The sequence below is a fragment of the Eretmochelys imbricata genome, chromosome 2 (genome assembly GCF_965152235.1).
Source record: "Eretmochelys imbricata isolate rEreImb1 chromosome 2, rEreImb1.hap1, whole genome shotgun sequence".
Lineage (NCBI taxonomy): Eukaryota > Metazoa > Chordata > Testudines > Cheloniidae > Eretmochelys > Eretmochelys imbricata.
The window spans coordinates 60,994,088-61,008,893 of NC_135573.1; the positions used below are offsets into that span (position 1 = coordinate 60,994,088).

The 14,806-nt window shown below is 45.8% G+C and overlaps 5 non-coding genes across 5 annotated transcripts; all 5 read right to left on the reverse strand.

Moving 5' to 3' along the window:
- Positions 1-8,099: 8,099 nt before the first annotated feature.
- Positions 8,100-8,189, reverse strand: TRNAY-GUA (transfer RNA tyrosine (anticodon GUA)). The gene is given in 2 exon segments: positions 8,100-8,135; positions 8,153-8,189. It is a non-coding gene; the product is annotated as a tRNA-Tyr (tRNA).
- A 743-nt stretch (positions 8,190-8,932) lies between these two features.
- TRNAA-AGC (transfer RNA alanine (anticodon AGC)) lies at positions 8,933-9,005 on the reverse strand. The gene has a single exon. It is a non-coding gene; the product is annotated as a tRNA-Ala (tRNA).
- A 1,109-nt stretch (positions 9,006-10,114) lies between these two features.
- TRNAY-GUA (transfer RNA tyrosine (anticodon GUA)) lies at positions 10,115-10,204 on the reverse strand. The gene is given in 2 exon segments: positions 10,115-10,150; positions 10,168-10,204. It is a non-coding gene; the product is annotated as a tRNA-Tyr (tRNA).
- Positions 10,205-10,947: 743 nt separating this feature from the next.
- TRNAA-AGC (transfer RNA alanine (anticodon AGC)) lies at positions 10,948-11,020 on the reverse strand. Its single transcript has one exon. It is a non-coding gene; the product is annotated as a tRNA-Ala (tRNA).
- A 1,109-nt stretch (positions 11,021-12,129) lies between these two features.
- On the reverse strand, positions 12,130-12,219 carry TRNAY-GUA (transfer RNA tyrosine (anticodon GUA)). Its single transcript is given in 2 exon segments — positions 12,130-12,165; positions 12,183-12,219. It is a non-coding gene; the product is annotated as a tRNA-Tyr (tRNA).
- Positions 12,220-14,806: the final 2,587 nt, after the last annotated feature.

Consider the following 14,806-nt stretch of genomic DNA (forward strand, 5'->3'; position numbering starts at 1 on the left):
ATTAATTCTCAGATTTCATATTCATAGCAAAATACTTAAGGTTATGGACTTTAGCTCTGAAGTTCCACAATAATGGTTGTATCGACTACTCAGTATATTTACCCATCACTAATTTCTGAAGTGATTTAGACTGGCAATACTTTGTCAGTCAGTGATTGCAAACAGCATTTAGCAAAACTGAAAACATGCTTGCTTAGATATTCAGGATACAAAGGCCAGATTTTCAAAAGGACTCTTCAGCCAGCATCTTCCTTTTACACAACTAACTAAAGTAGCCAGATTTTCAAAGTCCACAGCTCCCTTTAACAGCAAAGAAAGCTGCTGCGTTCTAAGCACTTCTGAAAATCCTAGTCACTTAATTTGGGTTTCTATTAGAAGCAGAGTTCTTTTGAAAATCTAGCCCCAGTTGGGCATACCGAGCATTCTGGAAAATTGATCCTTATATATTTGCAATGTAAAAGTTACAAGAAATGTTCTACTCCACAAAACTGTCTGTACCAACATTAGCTTCTGATATGCTTGGTTTATTTTGTTTGCCTAAATTAAATCCTAATCCTGCAACACTTGCTCATGCAAGTAATTATTTATGCAAGCAATTTCGCTGAATATTGATGTCAGTGGGTATTTTGTATGAGTAAGTAGTCCAGAATAAGGAGGGAATCTCTATTTAAAAGTTTTATTATCTCCATCCATTCTTTATTTTTTTATTTTATGTATTATTAAAAAACCTCTTTCTGGTTATCAGAAGTTACCAAAGATACTTCCAAAGTAAAAAGAATGCATTTCTGTTAAGGAGATGTAAATGAATTATGTTGACATGTTAATCAGTGTTTAATCTACATGGTTCAAAAAGCTCTAGTGAACATAATAAATTAACAATGGTTAATATTTGTTCCTCTTCCTCCCCTTTGGCAAAGCTCATGTGACTTGTTCATTTTAGATTACCCTGTTAAAGTCAGGGTACATTTCTTTGTAGTTAAGTATATTATTTATTTGTAGGGCAATAGCACGCAAGCCCCAGTCAGAATTGGGGTCAGACTGTGCTAAGATATATAGAAACTCAAAAATTGATTTGTTGTTTATCTGAAATATAAATATACTACAAAAACAACTTGAAGCTACATCCATTTTGAGGGTACAAGTGCTTAAAAGAAGGAAATAGCTAAAATATGGTGTGATAAGTGATTGCACTTAGGATTTTTTTGTGCCAAGACTTATGGAACAACTGACATCAGGGAGTCTCCAGTTAGCTAGGCAATGTGCATATTTATTTTGGAATTAACAGCAATTACACTAAACTATTTAATGACTTAACAACATGATATTTTTCCTTAAGGACTCATTTTTTATTAACTACAGTGGTACTTTTCACAGCCTGGGAGTCATATTCATGAGGAAATGTTTGCCAGGAGAGTTAAGTTTTGACCCTCTTGTGAAATGTTAAGGGTGTGAAATATTTGCTGTGACATTTGGTTTGTTTTTTGTTACAAAAAATTGCTTAGTGGAAGCCTTTCTGAAAACTGTAGATGTCTGGCAAGCTGTATGGTCCAGCAGCTAGGTTGTGGGACTAGGCCTTAAGAGCCCTGGGTTCTAGTCCGGACTTGTCCTAGGAATCAACTGGGTAACCTTGTGCAAGACATTTTTTGCACCTGTTTTCTTGTCTGTAAAATAAAGATATGATCCTTACCTGCTGAGAACTATAGATGAAAAGCGCTATATAAGCTTTATATAAGTGCTAAGCATTATCATTATTATTAGTGGATGTCATCTCAAATTTGTCAGACACTGCCATACTATCCAACAAGTATTGGTAATACTAATAACAAAGAACATTTACTCTTATTTTTTGCCTCAGTTTGTTTAGATCATCATGGATAGGAAATGCTTAAGCCCTTTGAGAGGATTATATATATTATTTTAGGAACTTGAATTTTTTACTGAAACTTGCCTTCAATTCCTATGTAATTCATCTATCATTTCCTCTGTGAATTTCTCTGTTTATTTTAGACCCAGTTACCTTAGGGCTTGTGTATAACTGCAATGGCATGACTTTTATTAAAAAGGAAATTAATTTATATGCCTGCATCTCAGGACGCACAATCTTTAGTAATTACAACCATCTGAATTTTTTTCCCACTGTTGAAGACAATCTGCCTTCATTTGAGATAACATTTGTGTCTGGAATAAAGCACATATTGTTTTGTTTCCTAAAGGAGATAGGTTGTTGTATGGTAGATGCTTGAAATTCGTGAGGAAAGCTGGGAGTATTGAAATGGCAGATATGTTTCAAAAGTGCAATGAATGTGTTAATTGTGTTGGTATTTTGAACCTCATGATGCACATTCCAGATTAGCAGTACTTTATACCATACTACCATGGGACATCTTAATTTTCAACTCTTAAAAATATTGTTATTGCAACCAGCTAAGGCTGCATAATTGCAGCACTTAAAGTACTAGAATTATCTATGTAAAATATCAGCTAGCCTTAATTGATAAATGCATTTGAAAAAGTCAGATTTTTCTATAAATGTAAATCAATCTTAAAAAAATCATTATTCGTGTAAGTGTATATAACTTCCCTCTCTGTGGGAAGCATTTTAACAATTTTCTCAGATAATATGTACACACACACACACACACACACACACACATAGTGTTGGCAAAATAATCTTGCAGTACCCATACATGTTGTTATGGTTGCTGAATGACAGCTGTGTGTAATATTTTAACATTTTTCTTTTCTTGGTTTACATATGTCAAACTGTTAAAATGTCTTATTGGAAAATAAAAGAAGAATTAGAAAAGTTAGAAATACTTGCATTGTTTCTCTCGCACTCTGTATTTCTTAAGTCATATAACACTGGTGAAAATTTAAATTTATTTTTTATGATAAAACTCTTTCTTTACCCAATTTTAACCTCAGCTTGGTTATTATAGGAACTTCTGATCATGATCACTATAGTGAGGGTTGCAAAATAGCTTCCATTCTGATCTTCTGTTTTCTCTTTCTCACAAGTTTCTAAAATATTTATTTTCTGAGGTAAAATTTTCCAGGATTGATCTTTTCTTGGAGGTGAACTTTTATCCTTTGTTTTGAATGTTTCACAGCACAGATAGCCTTTATTTTTTCCCCCTTACCTCTCTTGTTCACACACACACACACACAAAATGGGAATTCACTAAATTTGCATCCCCACCACCCAGAGGGGACAGTACTGGTCCTTAAATCCCAATCCTGCAGTTGATAAGGTGTGGGTGGACTGCTGCTCCTATCTAGAGTCAAAGGGGCTCTGTGTGGAAGGAGTAGTCTACTAGCATGCAGTTAATTGCAGGATCAGAGGCAGCTGATAAAAATGTACTGAAATATATGTACCTAGATAGGGATGAGTGTGGAATGTAAAATACTTGCATGCTAGCTAAGGGCTGTGTATAAAGAATAGCTATTCCGCTTTAAATTCACACCGTGCCTCATTCCAGAATAAATGTCATGTGTAGACAAGCCTTTAGTAATTTGGGAGAAGATCTGTCTAATAAAAATGCCATATTTGACTAATTCTAGTTCTATTTTTAAAATATCAAGTATAATAAAATGTCTGAGGTATATCTCTCTACATAGGTTTAATTAATATGGTATGTCATCTGGCCTATATTGTTTTGGGAACATTCCACTGCCCTCCAAATATATATTGTGACAAAGTTCCTCCTCTACCTTGGTGGGTCTTGTACTTATTGGCGGATTTGCTCGCCTTGGAGCTTCACGGCAGCCCTCAGTTTGGCTGTTTTCGTGAACCCACAGTTCAGGTCAGCTCCTCCTGTGTCTGACCAGGAGTTGGGAGGTTTGGGGGGAACCCGGGCCCACCCTCGGGGTTCCAGCCCAGGGCCCTGTGGAATGCAGCTATCTAGAGTGCCTCCTGGAACAGCTGTGGGAAAGCTACAACTCCCTGGGCTACTTCCCCATGGTCTCCTCCCAATACCTTCTTTATCCTCACCATAGGACCTTCCTCCTGGTGTCTGATAATGCTTGTACTCCTCAGTCCTCCAACAGTATGCGTTCTTGCTCCCAGCTCCTTACCACCACAAACTGAAGTGAGCTCCTTTTTAAACCCAGGTGCCCTGATTAGCCTGCCTTAATTGATTCTAGCAGCTTCTTGATTGGCTGCAGGTGTTCTAATCAGCCTGTCTTAATTGTCTCCAGAAGGTTACTGATTGTTCTGGAACCTTCCCTGTTACCGTACCCAGGGGAAAGGGACCTACTTAACCTGGGGCTCATATATCTGCCTTCTATCACTCTCCTGTAGCCGTCCGGCACGACCCTGTCACAATATAAATAAAATTTAAATCTATGATTTAATTTTTATCACTGAAAATGAATTAATCTGTCATATGTGTTTTTAAACTGGATTAAATGAAGTAACTACAATGCTGGTCCTATTTTACATAGATGTCTCACTCTCCAGGAGAAATAGGGAAGCATGTGTATTGTTTAATGATCAGGAAAATTTTTAAATGTTACAGAATAAAAAGTTTGAAAACTGATCTTTAAAAAGTTTAACCACATTTTCCTTCTAGCTTTTTAAAATATTTAAGCTTCACTTCATAACGTCCCTCTTTGTGGGAAGTGTTTTAACAATTTTCTCAAAAAAATCTAGATTCTTATCAGTTATGTAACAATTATAGTTGGGATGTTTTTAAAATACATCTGTTCAGTTCAGAAATGAAATCATGCAAAATGTATCCTCATGTTTATAAAAGAGAGATTCTCAAGGTGTTTAATGTACTTAGAAAATGACTTTCAGTTAAAAGATACAGGCTAGAACTGTAAGAAATCCAGCCCTTGATGTTTTTAAACTATATTTCCAAATGATTTCTTGAAGACAAGGACTTCATTACTCTGCCAAATTTCTGCTACACTGGAGAGTACGCAGATGACTGTTTAATGCTCTGTGCCACCAGACAAGAATCTTATTTCAAATCTTAATGAACAAATATTTTCTCTTAAACCTCTCAGCTATTTTTAAAAATTAGATTAGTAACAGACAGCTTTAGACACCTGCAAAACCTGTAGCCATAAGGGGGGCAAGCTAAATACAAAATTAACTTTCATAATATTTTTTGGAAAAGAAAATTTTCCCAGAACAGGCACCTCCAGGGCACACTCAGTTTGGATTCCACACTAAATTGCAGGAATAAGGTCATCTTGTGGTATAGTCTTGGTCACTTGCAAGGCGGATACAGGAAATTCCAGGTTTGAAGGATGGGAAGGTTTTAGGCTTTGCTCCCACTTCTAAGAAATGTTGAAAGGCAAGGCCTACACATTAAGTAAATATAGGTGCAGTTATACACTTAAAAGAAAAACTAGGTCCTAAGCCTGCTCCCACTGAAAATGAGTTTTGCCATTGACTTCAATGGAAAGAAGTTTGGGCCTTTAGGGGAAAAAAAACCACTTTTCTGTTAAAATCTTCCAGGATACTGAGAGAAAGTTACAATGAAGACAATTCCTACGGCTGGAAGAGATCCTGCTCCCAAAATGACATGCTTTTACTCCCCAGTCTAGCAAAACAGCTAAGCACCTATGCAGGGGTGGCAGGTTTGTAGAAATGTTGGTGGTGCCCAGAACCCACCCCCTCCCCAAACTCTGCCCCCCACCTGCCTAAGGCTCTGGGAGGGAGTTTGGGTGCTGGGAGGAGGTCTGGGGTGCAGGCCCTGGGCTAGGGATTAGGGTGCAGGAGGGGTGCAGGGTGCAGGCTCTGGGAGGGAGTTTGGGTGCTGGGTGCAAGCTCTGGTCTGGGGCAGGGGGTGGGGGTGCAGAAGGGGATGAGGGGTGCAGGCTCTGAGACAGAGTTTGGGTGTAGGCTTTGGGCTGGGGCAAGGGGGTGAGGGGTGCAGGCTCTGGGACGGCATTTGGGTGCAAGCTCTGGGCTGGGGGTGGGGGTGTATTCAAGCCTAAGTTAAGACTGGGAGTAGTTGAGTCATTATACTAGGTAAAACTATTTCCCCTTGTTTATATCCCCCCCCCCCCCCGTTCCTCAGACGTTCTTGTTAACTCCTGGAAATGTGCTGGAAATGGCCCACCTTGATTATCACTTCAAAAGGTTTTCTCTTCCCCCACCCCACTCTCCTGCTGGTAATAGCTCATCTTAAGTGATCGCTCTCCTTACAATGTGTATTTTTCCATGGTCTGTGTGTATATAAATCTCCTCACTGTTTTTTCCACTTTATGCATCCAATGAAGTGAGCTGTAGCTCACGAAAGCTTATGCTCAAATAAATTGGTTAGTCTCTAAGGTGCCACAAGTACTCCTTTTCTTTTTGCGAATACAGACTAGCACGGCTGCTACTCTGATACTCACACAGAGAGAGAGACTCAAAGCAATACTTTGTAACAACAGAAACAGCACACAGAGACTCCCCGCCCTTTCGATGTATTTATCTCGCTTTGTTAACAATTGTGATTAAAATAGAGATAGAGGAAGTATGTGGATGGATGCTTGGTGTGGATAATAACTGAATGATCACGGAAGTGCCAGCCTAAGAATCCAGTGTTGAGCGGCCGAAGAAGGCATCAAGTGGAAACAAGCAGAGGACTCCCAGAGGGCAGACTGGAATCCACCCAACAGCCTCAAGGATGGGAGAACCGAAGAGCAAGATAACATCTGGCAGCATGGAGCCGTCAGGAGGGTGCCATCTGCTGATTGATTCAGCAACAGCATGATGAAGCAATTCCCACAGCCTGGTATAGGAATAAATTCCTCTAAAAATGGACTCTAGAAACTGAGAACTTTGGGGCCTGATTCTGCAAACCAACTTCCAGGAGCATCAGATTAGCATCTGACAAGGCCCTGTTCCCTCCTCGTGTCCAGGCCACCTGGCCAATAGCTTGGCAAGAACAACTCTAAGCCTGTGTATATAATGTCTTCTGCAGTTTCCACAGTATGCATCCGATGAAGTGAGCTGTAGCTCACGAAAGCTCATGCTCAAATAAATTGGTTAGTCTCTAAGGTGCCACAAGTACTCTTTTTCTTTTTGCGAATACAGACTAACACGGCTGTTACTCTGAAACTCTAAGCCTGGTAACTATGATAACAAACTTGCAGAACCTGTGTGTGTGTATGAATGAATGTGTGAATAAATATGAAATTGAATGGAATGTTATAGCTATAACTAACTGCTTACTATGATACTTTCTGCATTCACAATAAATGTGGCATTTTGCCTTTTCCCCTTTAATAAGATCCTGCTGGTTTTTATTAAGGAACAGGGATCTCCTCTTCGCTTAATAACTCCTGCCTCTGTGAGACGCGGTAGCTATGTTGGTAGGAGATGATCAGTTGTGTGGTCAACTCACACGCCTCAGTAACATAAATTATACCGAAGTAACCAGTAGTGTAGAAAAAGTCTCTGGATATTTTCCTGAGCTGAAGAAGAGCTCAATGTAAGATCTTCTCTCTTTCACCAATAAAAGCTTCTCAGTTTGTCAAATAAAAGACACAACCTAGTCTCTCAAAGAACCTGTGTAGTGCTATTCACTTACATGGGATTACTGACATGCTCAAGTGCTTAACTGGAAACTCATCAAGACACTAAGGGATCCTTGCTCTTTCACTGAAAAATTCACCAGAGGAAAAGACCTTTAAGAAATATAAGCTCTTTCAACAGGGAACCCTTGAGCCGAAAGGCCAAACGAATCTCAGCGACTAAAGAGCCTTTCCACCCTTCTTTCCCTCCTCCCTGCCAGCAGAAACTAAATTGCCGCGGCACTTCTGCCCTATGCAAAAAAACCCGGAGAACACAGCTACGGCCGGTCTATTTTATGACAAAGGCGCCCCGCTACCAGGGTGATAAATGGCACTTCTGAAGCCTGAGATCCATAGCTAGATGTCTACGTTGTGAGTGCGGGAGGGCGAAGAAAAAGGAACTCAGCCTATAAAGGCGTAAACTGTGGCCTAGGTACTTGGAAGCAGGTGTGGTAGGTGAAAGAAGTGGCAAGTGGTGCTTTAAATGCAGCCGACCTCCAGAGGCCAGTCTCGCACGAATGCAGTAAAACGTGGCAGTGGCCAGAGCGGGAGCTCTAAAGAAGAGTGTGGAACCAAAAGCTCACTCCTTCGAGCCGGAGTCGAACCAGCGACCTAAGGATTCCCAGGGGTATTAAGCCTACAGTCCTCCGCTCTACCAGCTGAGCTATCGAAGGAAGACAGGTGCATAGGGCCCCGAGTGACTCAAGGTGTCAGGCAGAAGTGCCACTGGCACTAACTGATAATTATAGGCTTGCCTCTGCCCAGCCCTTGAAAAGAATAAGCGACACACACCTATCCCTTCATCCTCCCGGCTGCCGGGTCGCCGCCTACTCTACCCTCAATTCACCCAACGGCAAGGCCGCACACACATAGCGCTCAAAGGCTCCCTAACAGGCATGGCACGAAGACAATGCCGCAAGGTAAGAACGGAACGCCAGGGGGCGCAACGCTAGCATCCTACCACAGGGGACCCGGGATTGTCTCAAGCACGCGCAGCACAATGTTGGGACCCCAGCCCTGATTCCCACCCAGAACAGGGACGGTGGTGCAATGGAAAACATGTTCGCAGCCTCCTGCCTGGCTTGAAAGGGGCCTTTTAAACCACAACATTTTCTCCATCCATTCCCCTTCCCCTTCGTCAATAATTGACACATTCCCGCTCGTACCCTTTCACACCCGACTCCACCTCCCGCGCCTACCTCAGGAAAAAAAAACCCACAAAGAGACTGGCAAAAGGAAAGAACTGAGACACACACTCTCCTGAAAGAGACGCTGCCCCTTTTGCTGCCTCAGGACAAAAGGCTTACTGCAACGCTCCTTTCTGCACAGACATAAACCCTGTGATGTGGGTGCAAACGGGTGGGGATGGAAAAGAGAGAAAGATGGGAGAGGAAGTGCAGCAGCAGCCACCGCCGCCTGGAGAATGCGGGCATTGATCCCGCTACCTCTCGCATGCTAAGCGAGCGCTCTACCGTTTGAGCTAATTCCCCACACTCTCACAAGGAGACCCCGCCCCCTCCGCCACGCACTGTCAACTCAGCGCACACCCCATCCAGGGATCTCTTCACACCGCAAAACAAACTACCTTTATGATTGCACACCACCTTGGAAAGGACCTCCACCCAACAAGGACACGTGATATAGCAAAGCACGCTGCTCCCCTTTCTTGCCTTTCAACAAAATAGACCTTTCCAGAGACCATCAGAGAAACTCACACACGCCCAGGCCTTGCCCTCCCACACATACCGAACGCCTCTGTTCATGACAAGAAGAGCAAAAACTGCAAAGTAAAGGCGACGAGTTGCCTCCCTGGCCACCTATTCGCTGCACAGGCCAAGGACAGCAAAGCATCAGATTACCTACGGATAGCCCGGCAGCTCCTTGCCAGATATTCCACCAGATTGGGCTTCTAGCAATTCTCTGCCAGAAGCCTTTGCAATCGCGGTTTCCCAAAGACATCCCAGCTCGACAAATGTCATGGACAAAAGCCCAAAACGGAAAGAAATGGGACCGCTCCCTCGCACTACTCTACAAACTGAGCTCTTTGACGCCGAGGAAAGATGGACAAAGAGAGAGCAAACCACTGAAAGGCACACATTGCTACAACGTTGAGCATAATAGCCCGCCGTCAGCAGCGCACACAATAGGTTGAGCCTGAAGGACAAGGGACTCTCAGCGACTAAAGGGCCTTTCCTTTTCCCCCTACGTTCCTCTCCTCCCCGCCACCAGAAACCACGTTTCTGCGGCACCTCTGCCCCAGGCAAAACACCCCGAAGACAGCTTGGGGACACAGCTACAGCCGGTCTATTTTATGACAAAGGCGCCCCGCTACCAGGGTGATAAATGGCACTTCTGAAGCCTGAGATCCATAGCTAGATGTCTACGTTGTGAGTGCGGGAGGGCGAAGAAAAAGGAACTCAGCCTATAAAGGCGTAAACTGTGGCCTAGGTACTTGGAAGCAGGTGTGGTAGGTGAAAGAAGTGGCAAGTGGTGCTTTAAATGCAGCCGACCTCCAGAGGCCAGTCTCGCACGAATGCAGTAAAACGTGGCAGTGGCCAGAGCGGGAGCTCTAAAGAAGAGCGTGGAACCAAAAGCTCACTCCTTCGAGCCGGAGTCGAACCAGCGACCTAAGGATTCCCAGGGGTATTAAGCCTACAGTCCTCCGCTCTACCAGCTGAGCTATCGAAGGAAGACAGGTGCATAGGGCCCCGAGTGACTCAAGGTGTCAGGCAGAAGTGCCACTGGCACTAACTGATAATTATAGGCTTGCCTCTGCCCAGCCCTTGAAAAGAATAAGCGACACACACCTATCCCTTCATCCTCCCGGCTGCCGGGTCGCCGCCTACTCTACCCTCAATTCACCCAACGGCAAGGCCGCACACACATAGCGCTCAAAGGCTCCCTAACAGGCATGGCACGAAGACAATGCCGCAAGGTAAGAACGGAACGCCAGGGGGCGCAACGCTAGCATCCTACCACAGGGGACCCGGGATTGTCTCAAGCACGCGCAGCACAATGTTGGGACCCCAGCCCTGATTCCCACCCAGAACAGGGACGGTGGTGCAATGGAAAACATGTTCGCAGCCTCCTGCCTGGCTTGAAAGGGGCCTTTTAAACCACAACATTTTCTCCATCCATTCCCCTTCCCCTTCGTCAATAATTGACACATTCCCGCTCGTACCCTTTCACACCCGACTCCACCTCCCGCGCCTACCTCAGGAAAAAAAAACCCACAAAGAGACTGGCAAAAGGAAAGAACTGAGACACACACTCTCCTGAAAGAGACGCTGCCCCTTTTGCTGCCTCAGGACAAAAGGCTTACTGCAACGCTCCTTTCTGCACAGACATAAACCCTGTGATGTGGGTGCAAACGGGTGGGGATGGAAAAGAGAGAAAGATGGGAGAGGAAGTGCAGCAGCAGCCACCGCCGCCTGGAGAATGCGGGCATTGATCCCGCTACCTCTCGCATGCTAAGCGAGCGCTCTACCGTTTGAGCTAATTCCCCACACTCTCACAAGGAGACCCCGCCCCCTCCGCCACGCACTGTCAACTCAGCGCACACCCCATCCAGGGATCTCTTCACACCGCAAAACAAACTACCTTTATGCTTGCACACCACCTTGGAAAGGACCTCCACCCAACAAGGACACGTGATATAGCAAAGCACGCTGCTCCCCTTTCTTGCCTTTCAACAAAATAGACCTTTCCAGAGACCATCAGAGAAACTCACACACGCCCAGGCCTTGCCCTCCCACACATACCGAACGCCTCTGTTCATGACAAGAAGAGCAAAAACTGCAAAGTAAAGGCGACGAGTTGCCTCCCTGGCCACCTATTCGCTGCACAGGCCAAGGACAGCAAAGCATCAGATTACCTACGGATAGCCCGGCAGCTCCTTGCCAGATATTCCACCAGATTGGGCTTCTAGCAATTCTCTGCCAGAAGCCTTTGCAATCGCGGTTTCCCAAAGACATCCCAGCTCGACAAATGTCATGGACAAAAGCCCAAAACGGAAAGAAATGGGACCGCTCCCTCGCACTACTCTACAAACTGAGCTCTTTGACGCCGAGGAAAGATGGACAAAGAGAGAGCAAACCACTGAAAGGCACACATTGCTACAACGTTGAGCATAATAGCCCGCCGTCAGCAGCGCACACAATAGGTTGAGCCTGAAGGACAAGGGACTCTCAGCGACTAAAGGGCCTTTCCTTTTCCCCCTACGTTCCTCTCCTCCCCGCCACCAGAAACCACGTTTCTGCGGCACCTCTGCCCCAGGCAAAACACCCCGAAGACAGCTTGGGGACACAGCTACAGCCGGTCTATTTTATGACAAAGGCGCCCCGCTACCAGGGTGATAAATGGCACTTCTGAAGCCTGAGATCCATAGCTAGATGTCTACGTTGTGAGTGCGGGAGGGCGAAGAAAAAGGAACTCAGCCTATAAAGGCGTAAACTGTGGCCTAGGTACTTGGAAGCAGGTGTGGTAGGTGAAAGAAGTGGCAAGTGGTGCTTTAAATGCAGCCGACCTCCAGAGGCCAGTCTCGCACGAATGCAGTAAAACGTGGCAGTGGCCAGAGCGGGAGCTCTAAAGAAGAGCGTGGAACCAAAAGCTCACTCCTTCGAGCCGGAGTCGAACCAGCGACCTAAGGATTCCCAGGGGTATTAAGCCTACAGTCCTCCGCTCTACCAGCTGAGCTATCGAAGGAAGACAGGTGCATAGGGCCCCGAGTGACTCAAGGTGTCAGGCAGAAGTGCCACTGGCACTAACTGATAATTATAGGCTTGCCTCTGCCCAGCCCTTGAAAAGAATAAGCGACACACACCTATCCCTTCATCCTCCCGGCTGCCGGGTCGCCGCCTACTCTACCCTCAATTCACCCAACGGCAAGGCCGCACACACATAGCGCTCAAAGGCTCCCTAACAGGCATGGCACGAAGACAATGCCGCAAGGTAAGAACGGAACGCCAGGGGGCGCAACGCTAGCATCCTACCACAGGGGACCCGGGATTGTCTCAAGCACGCGCAGCACAATGTTGGGACCCCAGCCCTGATTCCCACCCAGAACAGGGACGGTGGTGCAATGGAAAACATGTTCGCAGCCTCCTGCCTGGCTTGAAAGGGGCCTTTTAAACCACAACATTTTCTCCATCCATTCCCCTTCCCCTTCGTCAATAATTGACACATTCCCGCTCGTACCCTTTCACACCCGACTCCACCTCCCGCGCCTACCTCAGGAAAAAAAAACCCACAAAGAGACTGGCAAAAGGAAAGAACTGAGACACACACTCTCCTGAAAGAGACGCTGCCCCTTTTGCTGCCTCAGGACAAAAGGCTTACTGCAACGCTCCTTTCTGCACAGACACAAACCCTGTGATGTGGGTGCAAACGGGTGGGGATGGAAAAGAGAGAAAGATGGGAGAGGAAGTGCAGCAGCAGCCACCGCCGCCTGGAGAATGCGGGCATTGATCCCGCTACCTCTCGCATGCTAAGCGAGCGCTCTACCGTTTGAGAAACTCACACACGCCCAGGCCTTGCCCTCCCACACATACCGAACGCCTCTGTTCATGACAAGAAGAGCAAAAACTGCAAAGTAAAGGCGACGAGTTGCCTCCCTGCACGCCTATTTGCCGCATAGGCCAAGGACAGCAAAGCTTCAGATTACCTACGGTTAGCCCGGCAGCTCCTTGCCAGAAATTAGTAGAATTACAGTTAGTTAGATAAGTAGTGAAAGGATCATTTAACTCCTCTCGTTACCAGTGGGGATAGTTATGTTTTTTCTTGTCAGGGCATGCCTGTCTTGCCAGGTTTCAAATGTTGCCTCTCCTGCCAAGAGGCCTTACCTGTACGCGACGGCATTCTATGTGTGTCCATTGCTTGGAAGAGTTCTCGTTTTCCAGATGTGCAACTTCTGCCGGGGTCTCTGATAGTGTAAGAATTCTTCTCCTCCATTTTGTGCCCCTGTCTTTTGTCTCTCTGGAACTGGCATGAGTCATTTTACCAGAGAAAAACTGCACGACATTTACCCTTGGATGTTGTAAGGCACATGACCAGAGCTGAGAGTAAAATGAGGTCTGGCCATGAAGTATCTCTGGGCTGAGCATGCCCAATAGTAAATATTATATAAAATGAGGTATTGTCACAAAGAAAATGTCCTGGAGCATGAGTAGTAAGGTCAGATGAGGTAATCTTGGTTCTAAAGCAAAAAACAGTTCAAGCAAGCATGTGCAGAATGAGATAATGTATGACAATGAGCATGTGCAGTACAAAAAGTAAAAGGGTGACAGAAAAGTTCAAACAGCCTCAGCCTTAACTGGCTTTGGCCAGCTCAGGGCTGTTTCCATTGGTTACCAAAATGAGGTAATATTTGGTAGTGAGTATTGTCAGTATGAAAGGTGAAAGGTTAGCTAAGTAGATGAATCAAGCTTGCTCAATAGAGGTCTGATGGCCAATTAAACAGTGTATAAATTAGTAAGTTATACTCCTGGGGGAATTTTCCACCACCGTGCGCACACCTAATTTATGTGCAGCGCATACTTTTATTTTTTTCCACAGAAAATAACTTATGCTGGAAAGTGCTGAAGTTCTGCCTTTTGCCCACTGTGGAGGGTGCTGTGGTGCTAGAGCAGGGCAGCTGCTCCCAGCCATCCCCAGCTACCATAGGAAAGAGAAAGAGCTTGCAGCACCGCCTTCACAGTGCCTGTTGGGCCAGGTCATGAGACAGATAGTATGGGGCACATGGGGCTGCTGGGAATCACAGACAGGGGTTCATAAGCGCTAGTGGGGGAGGACAGACTGGAGCAAGGGTTGAATTGGAGTGGACGTGCAGGGCCACAGGGGGGAAGAGTCTGATTGGGGGGCACAGAGACACATGGGGACAGGGGGAGGCAGTGCCTGAGTGAGGGTGGAGGGACACATGTGGACGGGGGGGTGCAAGGACACATGAGGACAAGGGCAGATATGCCTTACTGAATTGGAGAGGCTAGGAGTCAGCCACAGTCTGCATGGGGGAAGCTCCCTGATAGCAGTGCCAGATTAACGCATAAACTAACTAAGCTACGGTTTAGGGCAGGGGAGGGCAAACTATGGCCCAACCCTCTTTCAATCTGGCCCATGGGATTGCCAGCCCGGTGGTGCAGTGATGCTAAGGCAGGCTCCCTGGCCCCACACTGCTCCCGGAAGCGGCTGGCACCACATCCCTGCGGCCCATGGCGGTGGGGGCAGAGGGCTCCGTGCACTGCCCTTGCCTGTAGGCACCGCCCCCTCCAGCTCCCATTGGCTGGGAACGGGGAAC